Source organism: Danio rerio, chromosome 2, assembly GCF_049306965.1.
Source record: "Danio rerio strain Tuebingen ecotype United States chromosome 2, GRCz12tu, whole genome shotgun sequence".
Lineage (NCBI taxonomy): Eukaryota > Metazoa > Chordata > Actinopteri > Cypriniformes > Danionidae > Danio > Danio rerio.
The window spans coordinates 15,246,842-15,273,217 of NC_133177.1; positions in this window are offsets into that span (position 1 = coordinate 15,246,842).

The following is a 26,376-nucleotide window of genomic DNA, read 5'->3' on the forward strand; positions in this document are numbered from 1 at the left end:
GCATCATTCTTTTTTGTTTTAGACAACATTTCATGCACTGTTAAACATGTTAAAGCAAGTTGCAAGTGAAAATCTATGTCTCTGACTGAGTTTGCATTACTGTGATTTGACCTCTCTGCTGGCTGAGATAAGCTCATTTTCAACGTCCAATTTAGAATGTAATAAAACCAGATCCAGACATAAAATGCATCATTCTTTTTTGTTTTAGACAACATTTCATGCACTGTTAAACATGTTAAAGCAAGTTGCAAGTGAAAATCTATGTCTCTGACTGAGTTTGCATTACTGTGATTTGACCTCTCTGCTGGCTGAGATAAGCTCATTTTCAACGTCCAATTCAGAATGTAATAAAACCAGATCCAGCTATAAAATGCATCATTCTTTTTTGTTTTAGACAACATTTCATGCACTGTTAAACATGTTAAAGCAAGTTGCAAGTTAAAATCTATGTCTCTGACTGAGTTTGCATTACTGTGATTTGACCTCTCTGCTGGCTGTGATAAGCTCATTTTCAWCGTCCAATTCARAAGTGATAAAAACAGATCCAGCCATAAAATGCATCATTCTTTTTTGTTTTAGACAACATTTCATGCACTGTTAAACATGTTAAAGGAAGTTGCAAGTGAAAATCTATGTCTCTGACTGAGTTTGCATTACTGTGATTTGACCTCTCTGCTGGCTGAGATAAGCTCATTTTCAACGTCCAATTCAGAATGTAATAAAACCAGATCCAGCCATAAAATGCATCATTCTTTTTTGTTTTAGACAACATTTCATGCACTGTTAAACATGTTAAAGCAAGTTGCAAGTGAAAATCTATGTCTCTGACTGAGTTTGCATTACTGTGATTTGACCTCTCTGCTGGCTGAGATAAGCTCATTTTCAACTTCCAATTCAGAAAGTGATAAAAAYAGATCCAGACATAAAATGCATCATTCCTTGTTGTTTTAGACAACATTTCATGCACTGTTAAACATGTTAAAGCAAGTTGCAAGTGAAAATCTATGTCTCTGACTGAGTTTGCATTACTATGATTTGACCTCTCTGCTGGCTGAGATAAGCTCATTTTCAACGTCCAATTCAGAAAGTGATAAAAATAGATCCGGACATAAAATGCATCATTCTTTTTTGTTTTAGACAACATTTCATGCACTGTTAAACATGTTAAAGCAAGTTGCAAGAGAAAACATATGTCTCTGACTGAGTTTGCATTACTGTGATTTGACCTCTCTGCTGGCTGAGATAAGCTCATTTTCAACGTCCAATTCAGAATGTAATAAAACCAGATCCAGCCATAAAATGCATCATTCTTTTTTGTTTTAGACAACATTTCATGCACTGTTAAACATGTTAAAGCAAGTTGCAAGTGAAAATATATGTCTCTGACTGAGTTTGCATTACTGTGATTTGACCTCTCTGCTGGCTGAGATAAGCTCATTTTCAACGTCCAGTTCAGAAAGTGATAAAACCAGATCCAGCTATAAAATGCATCATTCTTTTTTGTTTTAGACAACATTTCATGCACTGTTAAACATGTTAAAGCAAGTTGCAAGTGAAAATCTATGTCTCTGACTGAGTTTGCATTACTGTGATTTGACCTCTCTGCTGGCTGAGATAAGCTCATTTTCAACGTCCAATTCAGAATGTAATAAAACCAGATCCAGCTATAAAATGCATCATTCTTTTTTGTTTTAGACAACATTTCATGCACTGTTAAACATGTTAAAGCAAGTTGCAAGTGAAAATCTATGTCTCTGACTGAGTTTGCATTACTGTGATTTGACCTCTCTGCTGGCTGAGATAAGCTCATTTTCAACGTCCAATTTAGAATGTAATAAAACCAGATCCAGACATAAAATGCATCATTCTTTTTTGTTTTAGACAACATTTCATGCACTGTTAAACATGTTAAAGCAAGTTGCAAGTGAAAATCTATGTCTCTGACTGAGTTTGCATTACTGTGATTTGACCTCTCTGCTGGCTGAGATAAGCTCATTTTCAACGTCCAATTCAGAATGTAATAAAACCAGATCCAGCTATAAAATGCATCATTCTTTTTTGTTTTAGACAACATTTCATGCACTGTTAAACATGTTAAAGCAAGTTGCAAGTGAAAATCTATGTCTCTGACTGAGTTTGCATTACTGTGATTTGACCTCTCTGCTGGCTGAGATAAGCTCATTTTCAACGTCCAATTCAGAATGTAATAAAACCAGATCCAGCTATAAAATGCATCATTCTTTTTTGTTTTAGACAACATTTCATGCACTGTTAAACATGTTAAAGCAAGTTGCAAGTGAAAATCTATGTCTCTGACTGAGTTTGCATTACTGTGATTTGACCTCTCTGCTGGCTGAGATAAGCTCATTTTCAACGTCCAATTTAGAATGTAATAAAACCAGATCCAGACATAAAATGCATCATTCTTTTTTGTTTTAGACAACATTTCATGCACTGTTAAACATGTTAAAGCAAGTTGCAAGTGAAAATCTATGTCTCTGACTGAGTTTGCATTACTGTGATTTGACCTCTCTGCTGGCTGAGATAAGCTCATTTTCAACGTCCAATTCAGAATGTAATAAAACCAGATCCAGCTATAAAATGCATCATTCTTTTTTGTTTTAGACAACATTTCATGCACTGTTAAACATGTTAAAGCAAGTTGCAAGTGAAAATCTATGTCTCTGACTGAGTTTGCATTACTGTGATTTGACCTCTCTGCTGGCTGAGATAAGCTCATTTTCAACGTCCAATTTAGAATGTAATAAAACCAGATCCAGACATAAAATGCATCATTCTTTTTTGTTTTAGACAACATTTCATGCACTGTTAAACATGTTAAAGCAAGTTGCAAGTGAAAATCTATGTCTCTGACTGAGTTTGCATTACTGTGATTTGACCTCTCTGCTGGCTGAGATAAGCTCATTTTCAACGTCCAATTCAGAATGTAATAAAACCAGATCCAGCTATAAAATGCATCATTCTTTTTTGTTTTAGACAACATTTCATGCACTGTTAAACATGTTAAAGCAAGTTGCAAGTGAAAATCTATGTCTCTGACTGAGTTTGCATTACTGTGATTTGACCTCTCTGCTGGCTGAGATAAGCTCATTTTCAACGTCCAATTCAGAATGTAATAAAACCAGATCCAGCTATAAAATGCATCATTCTTTTTTGTTTTAGACAACATTTCATGCACTGTTAAACATGTTAAAGCAAGTTGCAAGTGAAAATCTATGTCTCTGACTGAGTTTGCATTACTGTGATTTGACCTCTCTGCTGGCTGAGATAAGCTCATTTTCAACGTCCAATTTAGAATGTAATAAAACCAGATCCAGACATAAAATGCATCATTCTTTTTTGTTTTAGACAACATTTCATGCACTGTTAAACATGTTAAAGCAAGTTGCAAGTGAAAATCTATGTCTCTGACTGAGTTTGCATTACTGTGATTTGACCTCTCTGCTGGCTGAGATAAGCTCATTTTCAACGTCCAATTCAGAATGTAATAAAACCAGATCCAGCTATAAAATGCATCATTCTTTTTTGTTTTAGACAACATTTCATGCACTGTTAAACATGTTAAAGCAAGTTGCAAGTGAAAATCTATGTCTCTGACTGAGTTTGCATTACTGTGATTTGACCTCTCTGCTGGCTGAGATAAGCTCATTTTCAACGTCCAATTTAGAATGTAATAAAACCAGATCCAGACATAAAATGCATCATTCTTTTTTGTTTTAGACAACATTTCATGCACTGTTAAACATGTTAAAGCAAGTTGCAAGTGAAAATCTATGTCTCTGACTGAGTTTGCATTACTGTGATTTGACCTCTCTGCTGGCTGAGATAAGCTCATTTTCAACGTCCAATTCAGAATGTAATAAAACCAGATCCAGCTATAAAATGCATCATTCTTTTTTGTTTTAGACAACATTTCATGCACTGTTAAACATGTTAAAGCAAGTTGCAAGTGAAAATCTATGTCTCTGACTGAGTTTGCATTACTGTGATTTGACCTCTCTGCTGGCTGAGATAAGCTCATTTTCAACGTCCAATTCAGAAAGTGATAAAAATAGATTCGGACATAAAATGCATCATTCTTTTTTGTTTTAGACAACATTTCATGCACTGTTAAACATGTTAAAGCAAGTTGCAAGTGAAAATCTATGTCTCTGACTGAGTTTGCATTACTGTGATTTGACCTCTCTGCTGGCTGAGATAAGCTCATTTTCAACGTCCAATTTAGAATGTAATAAAACCAGATCCAGACATAAAATGCATCATTCTTTTTTGTTTTAGACAACATTTCATGCACTGTTAAACATGTTAAAGCAAGTTGCAAGTGAAAATCTATGTCTCTGACTGAGTTTGCATTACTGTGATTTGACCTCTCTGCTGGCTGAGATAAGCTCATTTTCAACGTCCAATTCAGAATGTAATAAAACCAGATCCAGCTATAAAATGCATCATTCTTTTTTGTTTTAGACAACATTTCATGCACTGTTAAACATGTTAAAGCAAGTTGCAAGTGAAAATCTATGTCTCTGACTGAGTTTGCATTACTGTGATTTGACCTCTCTGCTGGCTGAGATAAGCTCATTTTCAACGTCCAATTCAGAATGTAATAAAACCAGATCCAGCTATAAAATGCATCATTCTTTTTTGTTTTAGACAACATTTCATGCACTGTTAAACATGTTAAAGCAAGTTGCAAGTGAAAATCTATGTCTCTGACTGAGTTTGCATTACTGTGATTTGACCTCTCTGCTGGCTGAGATAAGCTCATTTTCAACGTGCAATTCAGAATGTAATAAAACCAGATCCAGCTATAAAATGCATCATTCTTTTTTGTTTTAGACAACATTTCCTGCACTGTTAAACATGTTAAAGCAAGTTGCAAGTGAAAATCTATGTCTCTGACTGAGTTTGCATTACTGTGATTTGACCTCTCTGCTGGCTGAGATAAGCTCATTTTCAACGTCCAATTCAGAATGTAATAAAACCAGATCCAGCAATAAAATGCATCATTCTTTTTTGTTTTAGACAACATTTCATGCACTGTTAAACATGTTAAAGCAAGTTGCAAGAGAAAATCTATGTCCCTGACTGAGTTTGCATTACTGTGATTTGACCTCTCTGCTGGCTGAGATAAGCTCATTTTCAACGTCCATTTCAGAAAATGATAAAAATAGATCCGGACATAACATGGATCATTCTTTTTTGTTTTAGACAACATTTCATGCACTGTTAAACATGTTAAAGCAAGTTGCAAGTGAAAATCTATGTCTCTGACTGAGTTTGCATTACTGTGATTTGACCTCTCTGCTGGCTGAGATAAGCTCATTTTCAACGTCCAATTCAGAATGTAATAAAACCAGATCCAGACATAAAATGCATCATTCTTTTTTGTTTTAGACAACATTTCATGCACTGTTAAACATGTTAAAGCAAGTTGCAAGTGAAAATCTATGTCTCTGACTGAGTTTGCATTACTGTGATTTGACCTCTCTGCTGGCTGAGATAAGCTCATTTTCAACGTCCAATTTAGAATGTAATAAAACCAGATCCAGACATAAAATGCATCATTCTTTTTTGTTTTAGACAACATTTCATGCACTGTTAAACATGTTAAAGCAAGTTGCAAGTGAAAATCTATGTCTCTGACTGAGTTTGCATTACTGTGATTTGACCTCTCTGCTGGCTGAGATAAGCTCATTTTCAACGTCCAATTCAGAATGTAATAAAACCAGATCCAGCTATAAAATGCATCATTCTTTTTTGTTTTAGACAACATTTCATGCACTGTTAAACATGTTAAAGCAAGTTGCAAGTGAAAATCTATGTCTCTGACTGAGTTTGCATTACTGTGATTTGACCTCTCTGCTGGCTGAGATAAGCTCATTTTCAACGTCCAATTCAGAATGTAATAAAACCAGATCCAGCTATAAAATGCATCATTCTTTTTTGTTTTAGACAACATTTCATGCACTGTTAAACATGTTAAAGCAAGTTGCAAGTGAAAATCTATGTCTCTGACTGAGTTTGCATTACTGTGATTTGACCTCTCTGCTGGCTGAGATAAGCTCAATTTCAACGTCCAATTCAGAATGTAATAAAACCAGATCCAGCTATAAAATGCATCATTCTTTTTTGTTTTAGACAACATTTCATGCACTGTTAAACATGTTAAAGCAAGTTGCAAGTGAAAATCTATGTCTCTGACTGAGTTTGCATTACTGTGATTTGACCTCTCTGCTGGCTGAGATAAGCTCATTTTCAACGTCCAATTCAGAATGTAATAAAACCAGATCCAGCTATAAAATGCATCATTCTTTTTTGTTTTAGACAACATTTCATGCACTGTTAAACATGTTAAAGCAAGTTGCAAGTGAAAATCTGTCTCTGACTGAGTTTGCATTACTGTGATTTGACCTCTCTGCTGGCTGAGATAAGCTCATTTTCAACGTCCAATTCAGAATGTAATAAAACCAGATCCAGACATAAAATGCATCATTCTTTTTTGTTTTAGACAACATTTCATGCACTGTTAAACATGTTAAAGCAAGTTGCAAGTGAAAATCTATGTCTCTGACTGAGTTTGCATTACTGTGATTTGACCTCTCTGCTGGCTGAGATAAGCTCATTTTCAACGTCCAATTCAGAATGTAATAAAACCAGATCCAGCTATAAAATGCATCATTCTTTTTTGTTTTAGACAACATTTCATGCACTGTTAAACATGTTAAAGCAAGTTGCAAGTGAAAATCTATGTCTCTGACTGAGTTTGCATTACTGTGATTTGACCTCTCTGCTGGCTGAGATAAGCTCATTTTCAACGTCCAATTCAGAATGTAATAAAACCAGATCCAGCTATAAAATGCATCATTCTTTTTTTGTTTTAGACAACATTTCATGCACTGTTAAACATGTTAAAGCAAGTTGCAAGTGAAAATCTGTCTCTGACTGAGTTTGCATTACCGTGATTTGACCTCTCTGCTGGCTGAGATAAGCTCATTTTCAACGTCCAATTCAGAATGTAATAAAACCAGATCCAGACATAAAATGCATCATTCTTTTTTGTTTTAGACAACATTTCATGCACTGTTAAACATGTTAAAGCAAGTTGCAAGTGAAAATCTATGTCTCTGACTGAGTTTGCATTACTGTGATTTGACCTCTCTGCTGGCTGAGATAAGCTCATTTTCAACGTCCAATTTAGAATGTAATAAAACCAGATCCAGACATAAAATGCATCATTCTTTTTTGTTTTAGACAACATTTCATGCACTGTTAAACATGTTAAAGCAAGTTGCAAGTGAAAATCTATGTCTCTGACTGAGTTTGCATTACTGTGATTTGACCTCTCTGCTGGCTGAGATAAGCTCATTTTCAACGTCCAATTCAGAATGTAATAAAACCAGATCCAGCTATAAAATGCATCATTCTTTTTTGTTTTAGACAACATTTCATGCACTGTTAAACATGTTAAAGCAAGTTGCAAGTGAAAATCTATGTCTCTGACTGAGTTTGCATTACTGTGATTTGACCTCTCTGCTGGCTGAGATAAGCTCATTTTCAACGTCCAATTCAGAAAGTGATAAAAATAGATCCGGACATAAAATGCATCATTCTTTTTTGTTTTAGACAACATTTCATGCACTGTTAAACATGTTAAAGCAAGTTGCAAGAGAAAACATATGTCTCTGACTGAGTTTGCATTACTGTGATTTGACCTCTCTGCTGGCTGAGATAAGCTCATTTTCAACGTCCAATTCACAATGTAATAAAACCAGATCCAGCCATAAAATGCATCATTCTTTTTTGTTTTAGACAACATTTCATGCACTGTTAAACATGTTAAAGCAAGTTGCAAGTGAAAATATATGTCTCTGACTGAGTTTGCATTACTGTGATTTGACCTCTCTGCTGGCTGAGATAAGCTCATTTTCAACGTACAGTTCAGAAAGTGATAAAAACAGATCCAGCCATAAAATGCATCATTCTTTTTTGTTTTAGACAACATTTCATGCACTGTTAAACATGTTAAAGCAAGTTGCAAGTGAAAATCTATGTCTCTGACTGAGTTTGCATTACTGTGATTTGACCTCTCTGCTGGCTGAGATAAGCTCATTTTCATCGTCCAATTCAAAAGTGATAAAAACAGATCCAGCCATAAAATGCATCATTCTTTTTTTGTTTTAGACAACATTTCATGCACTGTTAAACATGTTAAAGCAAGTTGCAAGTGAAAATCTATGTCTCTGACTGAGTTTGCATTACTGTGATTTGACCTCTCTGCTGGCTGAGATAAGCTCATTTTCAACGTCCATTTCAAAAGTGATAAAAACAGATCCAGCCATAAAATGGATCATTCTTTTTTGTTTTAGACAACATTTCATGCACTGTTAAACATGTTAAAGCAAGTTGCAAGTGAAAATCTATGTCTCTAACTGAGTTTGCATTACTGTGATTTGACCTCTCTGCTGGCTGAGATAAGCTCATTTTCAACGTCCAATTCAGAATGTAATAAAACCAGATCCAGCTATAAAATGCATCATTCTTTTTTGTTTTAGACAACATTTCATGCACTGTTAAACATGTTAAAGCAAGTTGCAAGTGAAAATCTATGTCTCTGACTGAGTTTGCATTACTGTGATTTGACCTCTCTGCTGGCTAAGATAAGCTCATTTTCAACGTCCAATTCAGAATGTAATAAAACCAGATCCAGCCATAAAATGCATCATTCTTTTTTGTTTTAGACAACATTTCATGCACTGTTAAACATGTTAAAGCAAGTTGCAAGTGAAAATCTATGTCTCTGACTGAGTTTGCATTACTGTGATTTGACCTCTCTGCTGGCTGAGATAAGCTCATTTTCATCGTCCAATTCAAAAGTGATAAAAACAGATCCAGCCATAAAATGCATCATTCTTTTTTGTTTTAGACAACATTTCATGCACTGTTAAACATGTTAAAGCAAGTTGCAAGAGAAAATCTATGTCCCTGACTGAGTTTGCATTACTGTGATTTGACCTCTCTGCTGGCTGAGATAAGCTCATTTTCAACGTCGATTTCAGAAAATGATAAAAACAGATCCAGCCATAACATGGATAATTCTTTTTTGTTTTAGACAACATTTCATGCACTGTTAAACATGTTAAAGCAAGTTGCAAGTGAAAATCTGTGTCTCTGACTGAGTTTGCAATACTGTGATTTGACGTCTCTGCTGGCTGAGATAAGCTCATTTTCAACGTCCAATTCAGAATGTAATAAAACCAGATCCAGCCATAAAATGCATCATTCTTTTTTGTTTTAGACAACATTTCATGCACTGTTAAACATGTTAAAGCAAGTTGCAAGTGAAAATCTATGTCTCTGACTGAGTTTGCATTACTGTGATTTGACCTCTCTGCTGGCTGAGATAAGCTCATTTTCAACGTCCAATTCAGAAAGTGATAAAAACAGATCCAGCCATAAAATGCATCATTCTTTTTTGTTTTAGACAACATTTCATGCACTGTTAAACATGTTAAAGCAAGTTGCAAGTGAAAATCTATGTCTCTGACTGAGTTTGCATTACTGTGATTTGACCTCTCTGCTGGCTGAGATAAGCTCATTTTCAACGTCCAATTCAGAATGTAATAAAACCAGATCCAGCTATAAAATGCATCATTCTTTTTTGTTTTAGACAACATTTCATGCACTGTTAAACATGTTAAAGCAAGTTGCAAGAGAAAATCTATGTCCCTGACTGAGTTTGCATTACTGTGATTTGACCTCTCTGCTGGCTGAGATAAGCTCATTTTCAACGTCCAATTCAGAATGTAATAAAACCAGATCCAGCTATAAAATGCATCATTCTTTTTTGTTTTAGACAACATTTCATGCACTGTTAAACATGTTAAAGCAAGTTGCAAGTTAAAATCTATGTCTCTGACTGAGTTTGCATTACTGTGATTTGACCTCTCTGCTGGCTGTGATAAGCTCATTTTCATCGTCCAATTCAAAAGTGATAAAAACAGATCCAGCCATAAAATGCATCATTCTTTTTTGTTTTAGACAACATTTCATGCACTGTTAAACATGTTAAAGGAAGTTGCAAGTGAAAATCTATGTCTCTGACTGAGTTTGCATTACTGTGATTTGACCTCTCTGCTGGCTGAGATAAGCTCATTTTCAACGTCCAATTCAGAATGTAATAAAACCAGATCCAGCTATAAAATGCATCATTCTTTTTTGTTTTAGACAACATTTCATGCACTGTTAAACATGTTAAAGCAAGTTGCAAGTGAAAATCTATGTCTCTGACTGAGTTTGCATTACTGTGATTTGACCTCTCTGCTGGCTGAGATAAGCTCATTTTCAACGTCCAATTCAGAAAGTGATAAAAATAGATCCAGACATAAAATGCATCATTCCTTTTTGTTTTAGACAACATTTCATGCACTGTTAAACATGTTAAAGCAAGTTGCAAGTGAAAATCTATGTCTCTGACTGAGTTTGCATTACTATGATTTGACCTCTCTGCTGGCTGAGATAAGCTCATTTTCAACGTCCAATTCAGAAAGTGATAAAAATAGATCCGGACATAAAATGCATCATTCTTTTTTGTTTTAGACAACATTTCATGCACTGTTAAACATGTTAAAGCAAGTTACAAGTGAAAATCTATGTCTCTGACTGAGTTTGCATTACTGTGATTTGACCTCTCTGCTGGCTAAGATAAGCTCATTTTCAACGTCCAATTCAGAATGTAATAAAACCAGATCCAGCCATAAAATGCATCATTCTTTTTTGTTTTAGACAACATTTCATGCACTGTTAAACATGTTAAAGCAAGTTGCAAGTGAAAATCTATGTCTCTGACTGAGTTTGCATTACTGTGATTTGACCTCTCTGCTGGCTGAGATAAGCTCATTTTCAACGTCCAATTCAGAATGTAATAAAACCAGATCCAGCTATAAAATGCATCATTCTTTTTTGTTTTAGACAACATTTCATGCACTGTTAAACATGTTAAAGCAAGTTGCAAGTGAAAATCTATGTCTCTGACTGAGTTTGCATTACTGTGATTTGACCTCTCTGCTGGCTGAGATAAGCTCATTTTCAACGTCCAATTCAGAATGTAATAAAACCAGATCCAGACATAAAATGCATCATTCTTTTTTGTTTTAGACAACATTTCATGCACTGTTAAACATGTTAAAGCAAGTTGCAAGTGAAAATCTATGTCTCTGACTGAGTTTGCATTACTGTGATTTGACCTCTCTGCTGGCTGAGATAAGCTCATTTTCAACGTCCAATTTAGAATGTAATAAAACCAGATCCAGACATAAAATGCATCATTCTTTCTTGTTTTAGACAACATTTCATGCACTGTTAAACATGTTAAAGCAAGTTGCAAGTGAAAATCTATGTCTCTGACTGAGTTTGCATTACTGTGATTTGACCTCTCTGCTGGCTGAGATAAGCTCATTTTCAACGTCCAATTCAGAATGTAATAAAACCAGATCCAGCTATAAAATGCATCATTCTTTTTTGTTTTAGACAACATTTCATGCACTGTTAAACATGTTAAAGCAAGTTGCAAGTGAAAATCTATGTCTCTGACTGAGTTTGCATTACTGTGATTTGACCTCTCTGCTGGCTGAGATAAGCTCATTTTCAACGTCCAATTCAGAATGTAATAAAACCAGATCCAGCTATAAAATGCATCATTCTTTTTTGTTTTAGACAACATTTCATGCACTGTTAAACATGTTAAAGCAAGTTGCAAGTGAAAATCTATGTCTCTGACTGAGTTTGCATTACTGTGATTTGACCTCTCTGCTGGCTGAGATAAGCTCATTTTCAACGTCCATTTCAAAAAGTGATAAAAACAGATCCAGCCATAAAATGGATCATTCTTTTTTGTTTTAGACAACATTTCATGCACTGTTAAACATGTTAAAGCAAGTTGCAAGTGAAAATCTATGTCTCTGACTGAGTTTGCATTACTGTGATTTGACCTCTCTGCTGGCTGAGATAAGCTCATTTTCAACGTCCAATTCAGAATGTAATAAAACCAGATCCAGCTATAAAATGCATCATTCTTTTTTGTTTTAGACAACATTTCATGCACTGTTAAACATGTTAAAGCAAGTTGCAAGTGAAAATCTATGTCTCTGACTGAGTTTGCATTACTGTGATTTGACCTCTCTGCTGGCTGAGATAAGCTCATTTTCAACGTCCAATTCAGAAAGTGATAAAAATAGATCCGGACATAAAATGCATCATTCTTTTTTGTTTTAGACAACATTTCATGCACTGTTAAACATGTTAAAGCAAGTTGCAAGTGAAAATCTATGTCTCTGACTGAGTTTGCATTACTGTGATTTGACCTCTCTGCTGGCTGAGATAAGCTCATTTTCAACGTCCAATTTAGAATGTAATAAAACCAGATCCAGACATAAAATGCATCATTCTTTTTTGTTTTAGACAACATTTCATGCACTGTTAAACATGTTAAAGCAAGTTGCAAGTGAAAATCTATGTCTCTGACTGAGTTTGCATTACTGTGATTTGACCTCTCTGCTGGCTGAGATAAGCTCATTTTCAACGTCCAATTCAGAATGTAATAAAACCAGATCCAGCTATAAAATGCATCATTCTTTTTTGTTTTAGACAACATTTCATGCACTGTTAAACATGTTAAAGCAAGTTGCAAGTGAAAATCTATGTCTCTGACTGAGTTTGCATTACTGTGATTTGACCTCTCTGCTGGCTGAGATAAGCTCATTTTCAACGTCCATTTCAAAAAGTGATAAAAACAGATCCAGCCATAAAATGGATCATTCTTTTTTTGTTTTAGACAACATTTCATGCACTGTTAAACATGTTAAAGCAAGTTGCAAGTGAAAATCTATGTCTCTGACTGAGTTTGCATTACTGTGATTTGACCTCTCTGCTGGCTGAGATAAGCTCATTTTCAACGTCCAATTCAGAATGTAATAAAACCAGATCCAGCTATAAAATGCATCATTCTTTTTTGTTTTAGACAACATTTCATGCACTGTTAAACATGTTAAAGCAAGTTGCAAGTGAAAATCTATGTCTCTGACTGAGTTTGCATTACTGTGATTTGACCTCTCTGCTGGCTGAGATAAGCTCATTTTCAACGTCCAATTCAGAAAGTGATAAAAATAATTCCAGACATAAAATGCATCATTCCTTTTTGTTTTAGACAACATTTCATGCACTGTTAAACATGTTAAAGCAAGTTGCAAGTGAAAATCTATGTCTCTGACTGAGTTTGCATTACTATGATTTGACCTCTCTGCTGGCTGAGATAAGCTCATTTTCAACGTCCAATTCAGAAAGTGATAAAAATAGATCCGGACATAAAATGCATCATTCTTTTTTGTTTAAGACAACATTTCATGCACTGTTAAACATGTTAAAGCAAGTTACAAGTGAAAATCTATGTCTCTGACTGAGTTTGCATTACTGTGATTTGACCTCTCTGCTGGCTAAGATAAGCTCATTTTCAACGTCCAATTCAGAATGTAATAAAACCAGATCCAGCCATAAAATGCATCATTCTTTTTTGTTTTAGACAACATTTCATGCACTGTTAAACATGTTAAAGCAAGTTGCAAGTGAAAATCTATGTCTCTGACTGAGTTTGCATTACTGTGATTTGACCTCTCTGCTGGCTGAGATAAGCTCATTTTCAACGTCCAATTCAGAATGTAATAAAACCAGATCCAGCTATAAAATGCATCATTTTTTTTTGTTTTAGACAACATTTCATGCACTGTTAAACATGTTAAAGCAAGTTGCAAGTGAAAATCTATGTCTCTGACTGAGTTTGCATTACTGTGATTTGACCTCTCTGCTGGCTGAGATAAGCTCATTTTCAACGTCCAATTCAGAATGTAATAAAACCAGATCCAGACATAAAATGCATCATTCTTTTTTGTTTTAGACAACATTTCATGCACTGTTAAACATGTTAAAGCAAGTTGCAAGTGAAAATCTATGTCTCTGACTGAGTTTGCATTACTGTGATTTGACCTCTCTGCTGGCTGAGATAAGCTCATTTTCAACGTCCAATTTAGAATGTAATAAAACCAGATCCAGACATAAAATGCATCATTCTTTCTTGTTTTAGACAACATTTCATGCACTGTTAAACATGTTAAAGCAAGTTGCAAGTGAAAATCTATGTCTCTGACTGAGTTTGCATTACTGTGATTTGACCTCTCTGCTGGCTGAGATAAGCTCATTTTCAACATCCAATTCAGAATGTAATAAAACCAGATCCAGCTATAAAATGCATCATTCTTTTTTGTTTTAGACAACATTTCATGCACTGTTAAACATGTTAAAGCAAGTTGCAAGTGAAAATCTATGTCTCTGACTGAGTTTGCATTACTGTGATTTGACCTCTCTGCTGGCTGAGATAAGCTCATTTTCAACGTCCAATTCAGAATGTAATAAAACCAGATCCAGCTATAAAATGCATCATTCTTTTTTGTTTTAGACAACATTTCATGCACTGTTAAACATGTTAAAGCAAGTTGCAAGTGAAAATCTATGTCTCTGACTGAGTTTGCATTACTGTGATTTGACCTCTCTGCTGGCTGAGATAAGCTCATTTTCAACGTCCATTTCAAAAAGTGATAAAAACAGATCCAGCCATAAAATGGATCATTCTTTTTTGTTTTAGACAACATTTCATGCACTGTTAAACATGTTAAAGCAAGTTGCAAGTGAAAATCTATGTCTCTGACTGAGTTTGCATTACTGTGATTTGACCTCTCTGCTGGCTGAGATAAGCTCATTTTCAACGTCCAATTCAGAATGTAATAAAACCAGATCCAGCTATAAAATGCATCATTCTTTTTTGTTTTAGACAACATTTCATGCACTGTTAAACATGTTAAAGCAAGTTGCAAGTGAAAATCTATGTCTCTGACTGAGTTTGCATTACTGTGATTTGACCTCTCTGCTGGCTGAGATAAGCTCATTTTCAACGTCCAATTCAGAAAGTGATAAAAATAGATCCGGACATAAAATGCATCATTCTTTTTTGTTTTAGACAACATTTCATGCACTGTTAAACATGTTAAAGCAAGTTGCAAGTGAAAATCTATGTCTCTGACTGAGTTTGCATTACTGTGATTTGACCTCTCTGCTGGCTGAGATAAGCTCATTTTCAACGTCCAATTTAGAAAGTAATAAAACCAGATCCAGACATAAAATGCATCATTCTTTTTTGTTTTAGACAACATTTCATGCACTGTTAAACATGTTAAAGCAAGTTGCAAGTGAAAATCTATGTCTCTGACTGAGTTTGCATTACTGTGATTTGACCTCTCTGCTGGCTGAGATAAGCTCATTTTCAACGTCCAATTCAGAATGTAATAAAACCAGATCCAGCTATAAAATGCATCATTCTTTTTTGTTTTAGACAACATTTCATGCACTGTTAAACATGTTAAAGCAAGTTGCAAGTGAAAATCTATGTCTCTGACTGAGTTTGCATTACTGTGATTTGACCTCTCTGCTGGCTGAGATAAGCTCATTTTCAACGTCCATTTTAAAAAGTGATAAAAACAGATCCAGCCATAAAATGGATCATTCTTTTTTTGTTTTAGACAACATTTCATGCACTGTTAAACATGTTAAAGGAAGTTGCAAGTGAAAATCTATGTCTCTGACTGAGTTTGCATTACTGTGATTTGACCTCTCTGCTGGCTGAGATAAGCTCATTTTCAACGTCCAATTCAGAATGTAATAAAACCAGATCCAGCTATAAAATGCATCATTCTTTTTTGTTTTAGACAACATTTCATGCACTGTTAAACATGTTAAAGCAAGTTGCAAGTGAAAATCTGTCTCTGACTGAGTTTGCATTACTGTGATTTGACCTCTCTGCTGGCTGAGATAAGCTTATTTTCAACGTCCAATTCAGAATGTAATAAAACCAGATCCAGCTATAAAATGCATCATTCTTTTTTGTTTTAGACAACATTTCATGCACTGTTAAACATGTTAAAGCAAGTTGCAAGAGAAAACATATGTCTCTGACTGAGTTTGCATTACTGTGATTTGACCTCTCTGCTGGCTGAGATAAGCTCATTTTCAACGTCCAATTCAGAATGTAATAAAACCAGATCCAGCCATAAAATGCATCATTCTTTTTTGTTTTAGACAACATTTCATGCACTGTTAAACATGTTAAAGCAAGTTGCAAGTGAAAATCTATGTCTCTGACTGAGTTTGCATTACTGTGATTTGACCTCTCTGCTGGCTGAGATAAGCTCATTTTCAACGTCCAATTCAGAATGTAATAAAACCAGATCCAGCTATAAAATGCATCATTCTTTTTTGTTTTAGACAACATTTCATGCACTGTTAAACATGTTAAAGCAAGTTGCAAGTGAAAATCTATGTCTCTGACTGAGTTTGCATTACTGTGATTTGACCTCTCTGCTGCCTGAGATAAGCTCATTTTCAACGTCCAATTTAGAATGTAATAAAACCAGATCCAGACATAAAATGCATCATTCTTTTTTGTTTTAGACAACATTTCATGCACTGTTAAACATGTTAAAGCAAGTTGCAAGTGAAAATCTATGTCTCTGACTGAGTTTGCATTACTGTGATTTGACCTCTCTGCTGGCTGAGATAAGCTCATTTTCAACGTCCAATTCAGAAAGTGATAAAAACAGATCCAGCCATAAAATGCATCATTCTTTTTTGTTTTAGACAACATTTCATGCACTGTTAAACATGTTAAAGCAAGTTGCAAGTGAAAATATATGTCTCTGACTGAGTTTGCATTACTGTGATTTGACCTCTCTGCTGGCTGAGATAAGCTCATTTTCATCGTACAGTTCAGAAAGTGATAAAAACAGATCCAGCCATAAAATGCATCATTCTTTTTTGTTTAAGACAACATTTCATGCACTGTTAAACATGTTAAAGCAAGTTGCAAGTGAAAATCTATGTCTCTGACTGAGTTTGCATTACTGTGATTTGACCTCTCTGCTGGCTGAGATAAGCTCATTTTCATCGTCCAATTCAAAAGTGATAAAAACAGATCCAGCCATAAAATGCATCATTCTTTTTTTGTTTTAGACAACATTTCATGCACTGTTAAACATGTTAAAGCAAGTTGCAAGTGAAAATCTATGTCTCTGACTGAGTTTGCATTACTGTGATTTGACCTCTCTGCTGGCTGAGATAAGCTCATTTTCAACGTCCATTTCAAAAGTGATAAAAACAGATCCAGCCATAAAATGGATCATTCTTTTTTGTTTTAGACAACATTTCATGCACTGTTAAACATGTTAAAGCAAGTTGCAAGTGAAAATCTATGTCTCTGACTGAGTTTGCATTACTGTGATTTGACCTCTCTGCTGGCTGAGATAAGCTCATTTTCAACGTCCAATTCAGAATGTAATAAAACCAGATCCAGCCATAAAATGCATCATTCTTTTTTGTTTTAGACAACATTTCATGCACTGTTAAACATGTTAAAGCAAGTTGCAAGTGAAAATATATGTCTCTGACTGAGTTTGCATTACTGTGATTTGACCTCTCTGCTGGCTGAGATAAGCTCATTTTCAACGTCCAGTTCAGAAAGTGATAAAAACAGATCCAGCCATAAAATGCATCATTCTTTTTTGTTTTAGACAACATTTCATGCACTGTTAAACATGTTAAAGCAAGTTGCAAGTGAAAATCTATGTCTCTGACTGAGTTTGCATTACTGTGATTTGACCTCTCTGCTGGCTGAGATAAGCTCATTTTCAACGTCCAATTCAGAATGTAATGAAACCAGATCCAGCTATAAAATGCATCATTCTTTTTTGTTTTAGACAACATTTCATGCACTGTTAAACATGTTAAAGCAAGTTGCAAGTGAAAATCTATGTCTCTGACTGAGTTTGCATTACTGTGATTTGACCTCTCTGCTGGCTAAGAAAAGCTCATTTTCAACGTCCAATTCAGAATGTAATAAAACCAGATCCAGCCATAAAATGCATCATTCTTTTTTGTTTTAGACAACATTTCATGCACTGTTAAACATGTTAAAGCAAGTTGCAAGTGAAAATCTATGTCTCTGACTGAGTTTGCATTACTGTGATTTGACCTCTCTGCTGGCTGAGATAAGCTCATTTTCAACGTCCAATTCAGAATGTAATAAAACCAGATCCAGCTATAAAATGCATCATTCTTTTTTGTTTTAGACAACATTTCATGCACTGTTAAACATGTTAAAGCAAGTTGCAAGTGAAAATCTATGTCTCTGACTGAGTTTGCATTACTGTGATTTGACCTCTCTGCTGGCTGAGATAAGCTCATTTTCAACGTCCAATTCAGAATGTAATAAAACCAGATCCAGCTATAAAATGCATCATTCTTTCTTGTTTTAGACAACATTTCATGCACTGTTAAACATGTTAAAGCAAGTTGCAAGTGAAAATCTATGTCTCTGACTGAGTTTGCATTACTGTGATTTGACCTCTCTGCTGGCTAAGATAAGCTCATTTTCAACGTCCAATTCAGAATGTAATAAAACCAGATCCAGCCATAAAATGCATCATTCTTTTTTTGTTTTAGACAACATTTCATGCACTGTTAAACATGTTAAAGCAAGTTGCAAGTGAAAATCTATGTCTCTGACTGAGTTTGCATTACTGTGATTTGACCTCTCTGCTGGCTGAGATAAGCTCATTTTCATCGTCCAATTCAAAAGTGATAAAAACAGATCCAGCCATAAAATGCATCATTCTTTTTTGTTTTAGACAACATTTCATGCACTGTTAAACATGTTAAAGCAAGTTGCAAGAGAAAATCTATGTCCCTGACTGAGTTTGCATTACTGTGATTTGACCTCTCTGCTGGCTGAGATAAGCTCATTTTCAACGTCCATTTCAGAAAATGATAAAAACAGATCCAGCCATAACATGGATCCTTCTTTTTTGTTTTAGACAACATTTCATGCACTGTTAAACATGTTAAAGCAAGTTGCAAGTGAAAATCTATGTCTCTGACTGAGTTTGCATTACTGTGATTTGACCTCTCTGCTGGCTGAGATAAGCTCATTTTCAACGTCCAATTCAGAATGTAATAAAACCAGATCCAGACATAAAATGCATCATTCTTTTTTGTTTTAGACAACATTTCATGCACTGTTAAACATGTTAAAGCAAGTTGCAAGTGAAAATCTATGTCTCTGACTGAGTTTGCATTACTGTGATTTGACCTCTCTGCTGGCTGAGATAAGCTCATTTTCAACGTCCAATTCAGAATGTAATAAAACCAGATCCAGCTATAAAATGCATCATTCTTTTTTGTTTTAGACAACATTTCATGCACTGTTAAACATGTTAAAGCAAGTTGCAAGTGAAAATCTATGTCTCTGACTGAGTTTGCATTACTGTGATTTGACCTCTCTGCTGGCTGAGATAAGCTCATTTTCAACGTCCAATTCAGAATGTAATAAAACCAGATCCAGCTATAAAATGCATCATTCTTTCTTGTTTTAGACAACATTTCATGCACTGTTAAACATGTTAAAGCAAGTTGCAAGTGAAAATCTATGTCTCTGACTGAGTTTGCATTACTGTGATTTGACCTCTCTGCTGGCTAATATAAGCTCATTTTCAACGTCCAATTCAGAATGTAATAAAACCAGATCCAGCCATAAAATGCATCATTCTTTTTTTGTTTTAGACAACATTTCATGCACTGTTAAACATGTTAAAGCAAGTTGCAAGTGAAAATCTATGTCTCTGACTGAGTTTGCATTACTGTGATTTGACCTCTCTGCTGGCTGAGATAAGCTCATTTTCATCGTCCAATTCAAAAGTGATAAAAACAGATCCAGCCATAAAATGCATCATTCTTTTTTGTTTTAGACAACATTTCATGCACTGTTAAACATGTTAAAGCAAGTTGCAAGAGAAAATCTATGTCCCTGACTGAGTTTGCATTACTGTGATTTGACCTCTCTGCTGGCTGAGATAAGCTCATTTTCAACGTCCATTTCAGAAAATGATAAAAACAGATCCAGCCATAACATGGATCCTTCTTTTTTGTTTTAGACAACATTTCATGCACTGTTAAACATGTTAAAGCAAGTTGCAAGTGAAAATCTATGTCTCTGACTGAGTTTGCATTACTGTGATTTGACCTCTCTGCTGGCTGAGATAAGCTCATTTTCAACGTCCAATTCAGAATGTAATAAAACCAGATCCAGACATAAAATGCATCATTCTTTTTTGTTTTAGACAACATTTCATGCACTGTTAAACATGTTAAAGCAAGTTGCAAGTGAAAATCTATGTCTCTGACTGAGTTTGCATTACTGTGATTTGACCTCTCTGCTGGCTGAGATAAGCTCAATTTCAACGTCCAATTCAGAATGTAATAAAACCAGATCCAGCTATAAAATGCATCATTCTTTTTTGTTTTAGACAACATTTCATGCACTGTTAAACATGTTAAAGCAAGTTGCAAGTGAAAATCTATGTCTCTGACTGAGTTTGCATTACTGTGATTTGACCTCTCTGCTGGCTGAGATAAGCTCATTTTCAACGTCCAATTCAGAATGTAATAAAACCAGATCCAGCTATAAAATGCATCATTCTTTTTTGTTTTAGACAACATTTCATGCACTGTTAAACATGTTAAAGCAAGTTGCAAGTGAAAATCTATGTCTCTGACTGAGTTTGCATTACTGTGATTTGACCTCTCTGCTGGCTGAGATAAGCTCATTTTCAACGTCCAATTCAGAAAGTGATAAAAATAGATCCAGACATAAAATGCATCATTCCTTTTTGTTTTAGACAACATTTCATGCACTGTTAAACATGTTAAAGCAAGTTGCAAGTGAAAATCTATGTCTCTGACTGAGTTTGCATTACTATGATTTGACCTCTCTGCTGGCTGAGATAAGCTCATTTTCAACGTCCAATTCAGAAAATGATGAAAATAGATCCGGACATAAAATGCATCATTCTTTTTTGTTTTAGACAACATTTCATGCACTGTTAAACATGTTAAAGCAAGTTGCAAGAGAAAACATATGTCTCTGACTGAGTTTGCATTACTGTGATTTGACCTCTCTGCTGGCTGAGATAAGCTCATTTTCAACGTCCAATTCAGAATGTAATAAAACCAGATCCAGCCATAAAATGCATCATTCTTTTTTGTTTTAGACAACATTTCATGCACTGTTAAACATGTTAAAGCAAGTTGCAAGTGAAAATATATGTCTCTGACTGAGTTTGCATTACTGTGATTTGACCTCTCTGCTGGCTGAGATAAGCTCATTTTCAACGTCCAGTTCAGAAAGTGATAAAAACAGATCCAGCCATAAAATGCATCATTCTTTTTTGTTTTAGACAACATTTCATGCACTGTTAAACATGTTAAAGCAAGTTGCAAGTGAAAATCTATGTCTCTGACTGAGTTTGCATTACTGTGATTTGACCTCTCTGCTGGCTGAGATAAGCTCATTTTCAACGTCCAATTCAGAAGGTAATAAAACCAGATCCAGCTATAAAATGCATCATTCTTTTTTGTTTTAGACAACATTTCATGCACTGTTAAACATGTTAAAGCAAGTTGCAAGTGAAAATCTATGTCTCTGACTGAGTTTGCATTACTGTGATTTGACCTCTCTGCTGGCTAAGAAAAGCTCATTTTCAACGTCCAATTCAGAATGTAATAAAACCAGATCCAGCCATAAAATGCATCATTCTTTTTTGTTTTAGACAACATTTCATGCACTGTTAAACATGTTAAAGCAAGTTGCAAGTGAAAATCTATGTCTCTGACTGAGTTTGCATTACTGTGATTTGACCTCTCTGCTGGCTGAGATAAGCTCATTTTCAACGTCCAATTCAGAATGTAATAAAACCAGATCCAGCTATAAAATGCATCATTCTTTTTTGTTTTAGACAACATTTCATGCACTGTTAAACATGTTAAAGCAAGTTGCAAGTGAAAATCTATGTCTCTGACTGAGTTTGCATTACTGTGATTTGACCTCTCTGCTGGCTGAGATAAGCTCATTTTCAACGTCCAATTCAGAATGTAATAAAACCAGATCCAGCTATAAAATGCATCATTCTTTTTTGTTTTAGACAACATTTCATGCACTGTTAAACATGTTAAAGCAAGTTGCAAGTGAAAATCTATGTCTCTGACTGAGTTTGCATTACTGTGATTTGACCTCTCTGCTGGCTAAGATAAGCTCATTTTCAACGTCCAATTCAGAATGTAATAAAACCAGATCCAGCCATAAAATGCATCATTCTTTTTTTGTTTTAGACAACATTTCATGCACTGTTAAACATGTTAAAGCAAGTTGCAAGTGAAAATCTATGTCTCTGACTGAGTTTGCATTACTGTGATTTGACCTCTCTGCTGGCTGAGATAAGCTCATTTTCATCGTCCAATTCAAAAGTGATAAAAACAGATCCAGCCATAAAATGCATCATTCTTTTTTGTTTTAGACAACATTTCATGCACTGTTAAACATGTTAAAGCAAGTTGCAAGAGAAAATCTATGTCCCTGACTGAGTTTGCATTACTGTGATTTGACCTCTCTGCTGGCTGAGATAAGCTCATTTTCAACGTCCATTTCAGAAAATGATAAAAACAGATCCAGCCATAACATGGATCCTTCTTTTTTGTTTTAGACAACATTTCATGCACTGTTAAACATGTTAAAGCAAGTTGCAAGTGAAAATCTATGTCTCTGACTGAGTTTGCATTACTGTGATTTGACCTCTCTGCTGGCTGAGATAAGCTCATTTTCAACGTCCAATTCAGAATGTAATAAAACCAGATCCAGACATAAAATGCATCATTCTTTTTTGTTTTAGACAACATTTCATGCACTGTTAAACATGTTAAAGCAAGTTGCAAGTGAAAATCTATGTCTCTGACTGAGTTTGCATTACTGTGATTTGACCTCTCTGCTGGCTGAGATAAGCTCAATTTCAACGTCCAATTCAGAATGTAATAAAACCAGATCCAGCTATAAAATGCATCATTCTTTTTTGTTTTAGACAACATTTCATGCACTGTTAAACATGTTAAAGCAAGTTGCAAGTGAAAATCTATGTCTCTGACTGAGTTTGCATTACTGTGATTTGACCTCTCTGCTGGCTGAGATAAGCTCATTTTCAACGTCCAATTCAGAATGTAATAAAACCAGATCCAGCTATAAAATGCATCATTCTTTTTTGTTTTAGACAACATTTCATGCACTGTTAAACATGTTAAAGCAAGTTGCAAGTGAAAATCTATGTCTCTGACTGAGTTTGCATTACTGTGATTTGACCTCTCTGCTGGCTGAGATAAGCTCATTTTCAACGTCCAATTCAGAAAGTGATAAAAATAGATCCAGACATAAAATGCATCATTCCTTTTTGTTTTAGACAACATTTCATGCACTGTTAAACATGTTAAAGCAAGTTGCAAGTGAAAATCTATGTCTCTGACTGAGTTTGCATTACTATGATTTGACCTCTCTGCTGGCTGAGATAAGCTCATTTTCAACGTCCAATTCAGAAAATGATGAAAATAGATCCGGACATAAAATGCATCATTCTTTTTTGTTTTAGACAACATTTCATGCACTGTTAAACATGTTAAAGCAAGTTGCAAGAGAAAACATATGTCTCTGACTGAGTTTGCATTACTGTGATTTGACCTCTCTGCTGGCTGAGATAAGCTCATTTTCAACGTCCAATTCAGAATGTAATAAAACCAGATCCAGCCATAAAATGCATCATTCTTTTTTGTTTTAGACAACATTTCATGCACTGTTAAACATGTTAAAGCAAGTTGCAAGTGAAAATATATGTCTCTGACTGAGTTTGCATTACTGTGATTTGACCTCTCTGCTGGCTGAGATAAGCTCATTTTCAACGTCCAGTTCAGAAAGTGATAAAAACAGATCCAGCCATAAAATGCATCATTCTTTTTTGTTTTAGACAACATTTCATGCACTGTTAAACATGTTAAAGCAAGTTGCAAGTGAAAATCTATGTCTCTGACTGAGTTTGCATTACTGTGATTTGACCTCTCTGCTGGCTGAGATAAGCTCATTTTCAACGTCCAATTCAGAAGGTAATAAAACCAGATCCAGCTATAAAATGCATCATTCTTTTTTGTTTTAGACAACATTTCATGCACTGTTAAACATGTTAAAGCAAGTTGCAAGTGAAAATCTATGTCTCTGACTGAGTTTGCATTACTGTGATTTGACCTCTCTGCTGGCTAAGAAAAGCTCATTTTCAACGTCCAATTCAGAATGTAATAAAACCAGATCCAGCCATAAAATGCATCATTCTTTTTTGTTTTAGACAACATTTCATGCACTGTTAAACATGTTAAAGCAAGTTGCAAGTGAAAATCTATGTCTCTGACTGAGTTTGCATTACTGTGATTTGACCTCTCTGCTGGCTGAGATAAGCTCATTTTCAACGTCCAATTCAGAATGTAATAAAACCAGATCCAGCTATAAAATGCATCATTCTTTTTTGTTTTAGACAACATTTCATGCACTGTTAAACATGTTAAAGCAAGTTGCAAGTGAAAATCTATGTCTCTGACTGAGTTTGCATTACTGTGATTTGACCTCTCTGCTGGCTGAGATAAGCTCATTTTCAACGTCCAATTCAGAATGTAATAAAACCAGATCCAGCTATAAAATGCATCATTCTTTTTTGTTTTAGACAACATTTCATGCACTGTTAAACATGTTAAAGCAAGTTGCAAGTGAAAATCTATGTCTCTGACTGAGTTTGCATTACTGTGATTTGACCTCTCTGCTGGCTAAGATAAGCTCATTTTCAACGTCCAATTCAGAATGTAATAAAACCAGATCCAGCCATAAAATGCATCATTCTTTTTTTGTTTTAGACAACATTTCATGCACTGTTAAACATGTTAAAGCAAGTTGCAAGTGAAAATCTATGTCTCTGACTGAGTTTGCATTACTGTGATTTGACCTCTCTGCTGGCTGAGATAAGCTCATTTTCATCGTCCAATTCAAAAGTGATAAAAACAGATCCAGCCATAAAATGCATCATTCTTTTTTGTTTTAGACAACATTTCATGCACTGTTAAACATGTTAAAGCAAGTTGCAAGAGAAAATCTATGTCCCTGACTGAGTTTGCATTACTGTGATTTGACCTCTCTGCTGGCTGAGATAAGCTCATTTTCAACGTCCATTTCAGAAAATGATAAAAACAGATCCAGCCATAACATGGATCATTCTTTTTTGTTTTAGACAACATTTCATGCACTGTTAAACATGTTAAAGCAAGTTGCAAGTGAAAATCTATGTCTCTGACTGAGTTTGCATTACTGTGATTTGACCTCTCTGCTGGCTAAGATAAGCTCCTTTTCAACGTCCAATTCAAAATGTAATAAAACCAGATCCAGCTATAAAATGCATCATTCTTTTTTGTTTTAGACAACATTTCATGCACTGTTAAACATGTTAAAGCAAGTTGCAAGTGAAAATCTATGTCTCTGACTGAGTTTGCATTACTGTGATTTGACCTCTCTGCTGGCTGAGATAAGCTCATTTTCAACGTCCAATTCAGAATGTAATAAAACCAGATCCAGACATAAAATGCATCATTCTTTTTTGTTTTAGACAACATTTCATGCAATGTTAAACATGTTAAAGCAAGTTGCAAGTGAAAATCTATGTCTCTGACTGAGTTTGCATTACTGTGATTTGACCTCTCTGCTGGCTGAGATAAGCTCAATTTCAACGTCCAATTCAGAATGTAATAAAACCAGATCCAGCTATAAAATGCATCATTCTTTTTTGTTTTAGACAACATTTCATGCACTGTTAAACATGTTAAAGCAAGTTGCAAGTGAAAATCTATGTCTCTGACTGAGTTTGCATTACTGTGATTTGACCTCTCTGCTGGCTGAGATAAGCTCATTTTCAACGTCCAATTCAGAATGTAATAAAACCAGATCCAGCTATAAAATGCATCATTCTTTTTTGTTTTAGACAACATTTCATGCACTGTTAAACATGTTAAAGCAAGTTGCAAGTGAAAATCTGTCTCTGACTGAGTTTGCATTACTGTGATTTGACCTCTCTGCTGGCTGAGATAAGCTCATTTTCAACGTCCAATTCAGAATGTAATAAAACCAGATCCAGCCATAAAATGCATCATTCTTTTTTGTTTTAGACAACATTTCATGCACTGTTAAACATGTTAAAGCAAGTTGCAAGTGAAAATATATGTCTCTGACTGAGTTTGCATTACTGTGATTTGACCTCTCTGCTGGCTGAGATAAGCTCATTTTCAACGTCCAATTCAGAATGT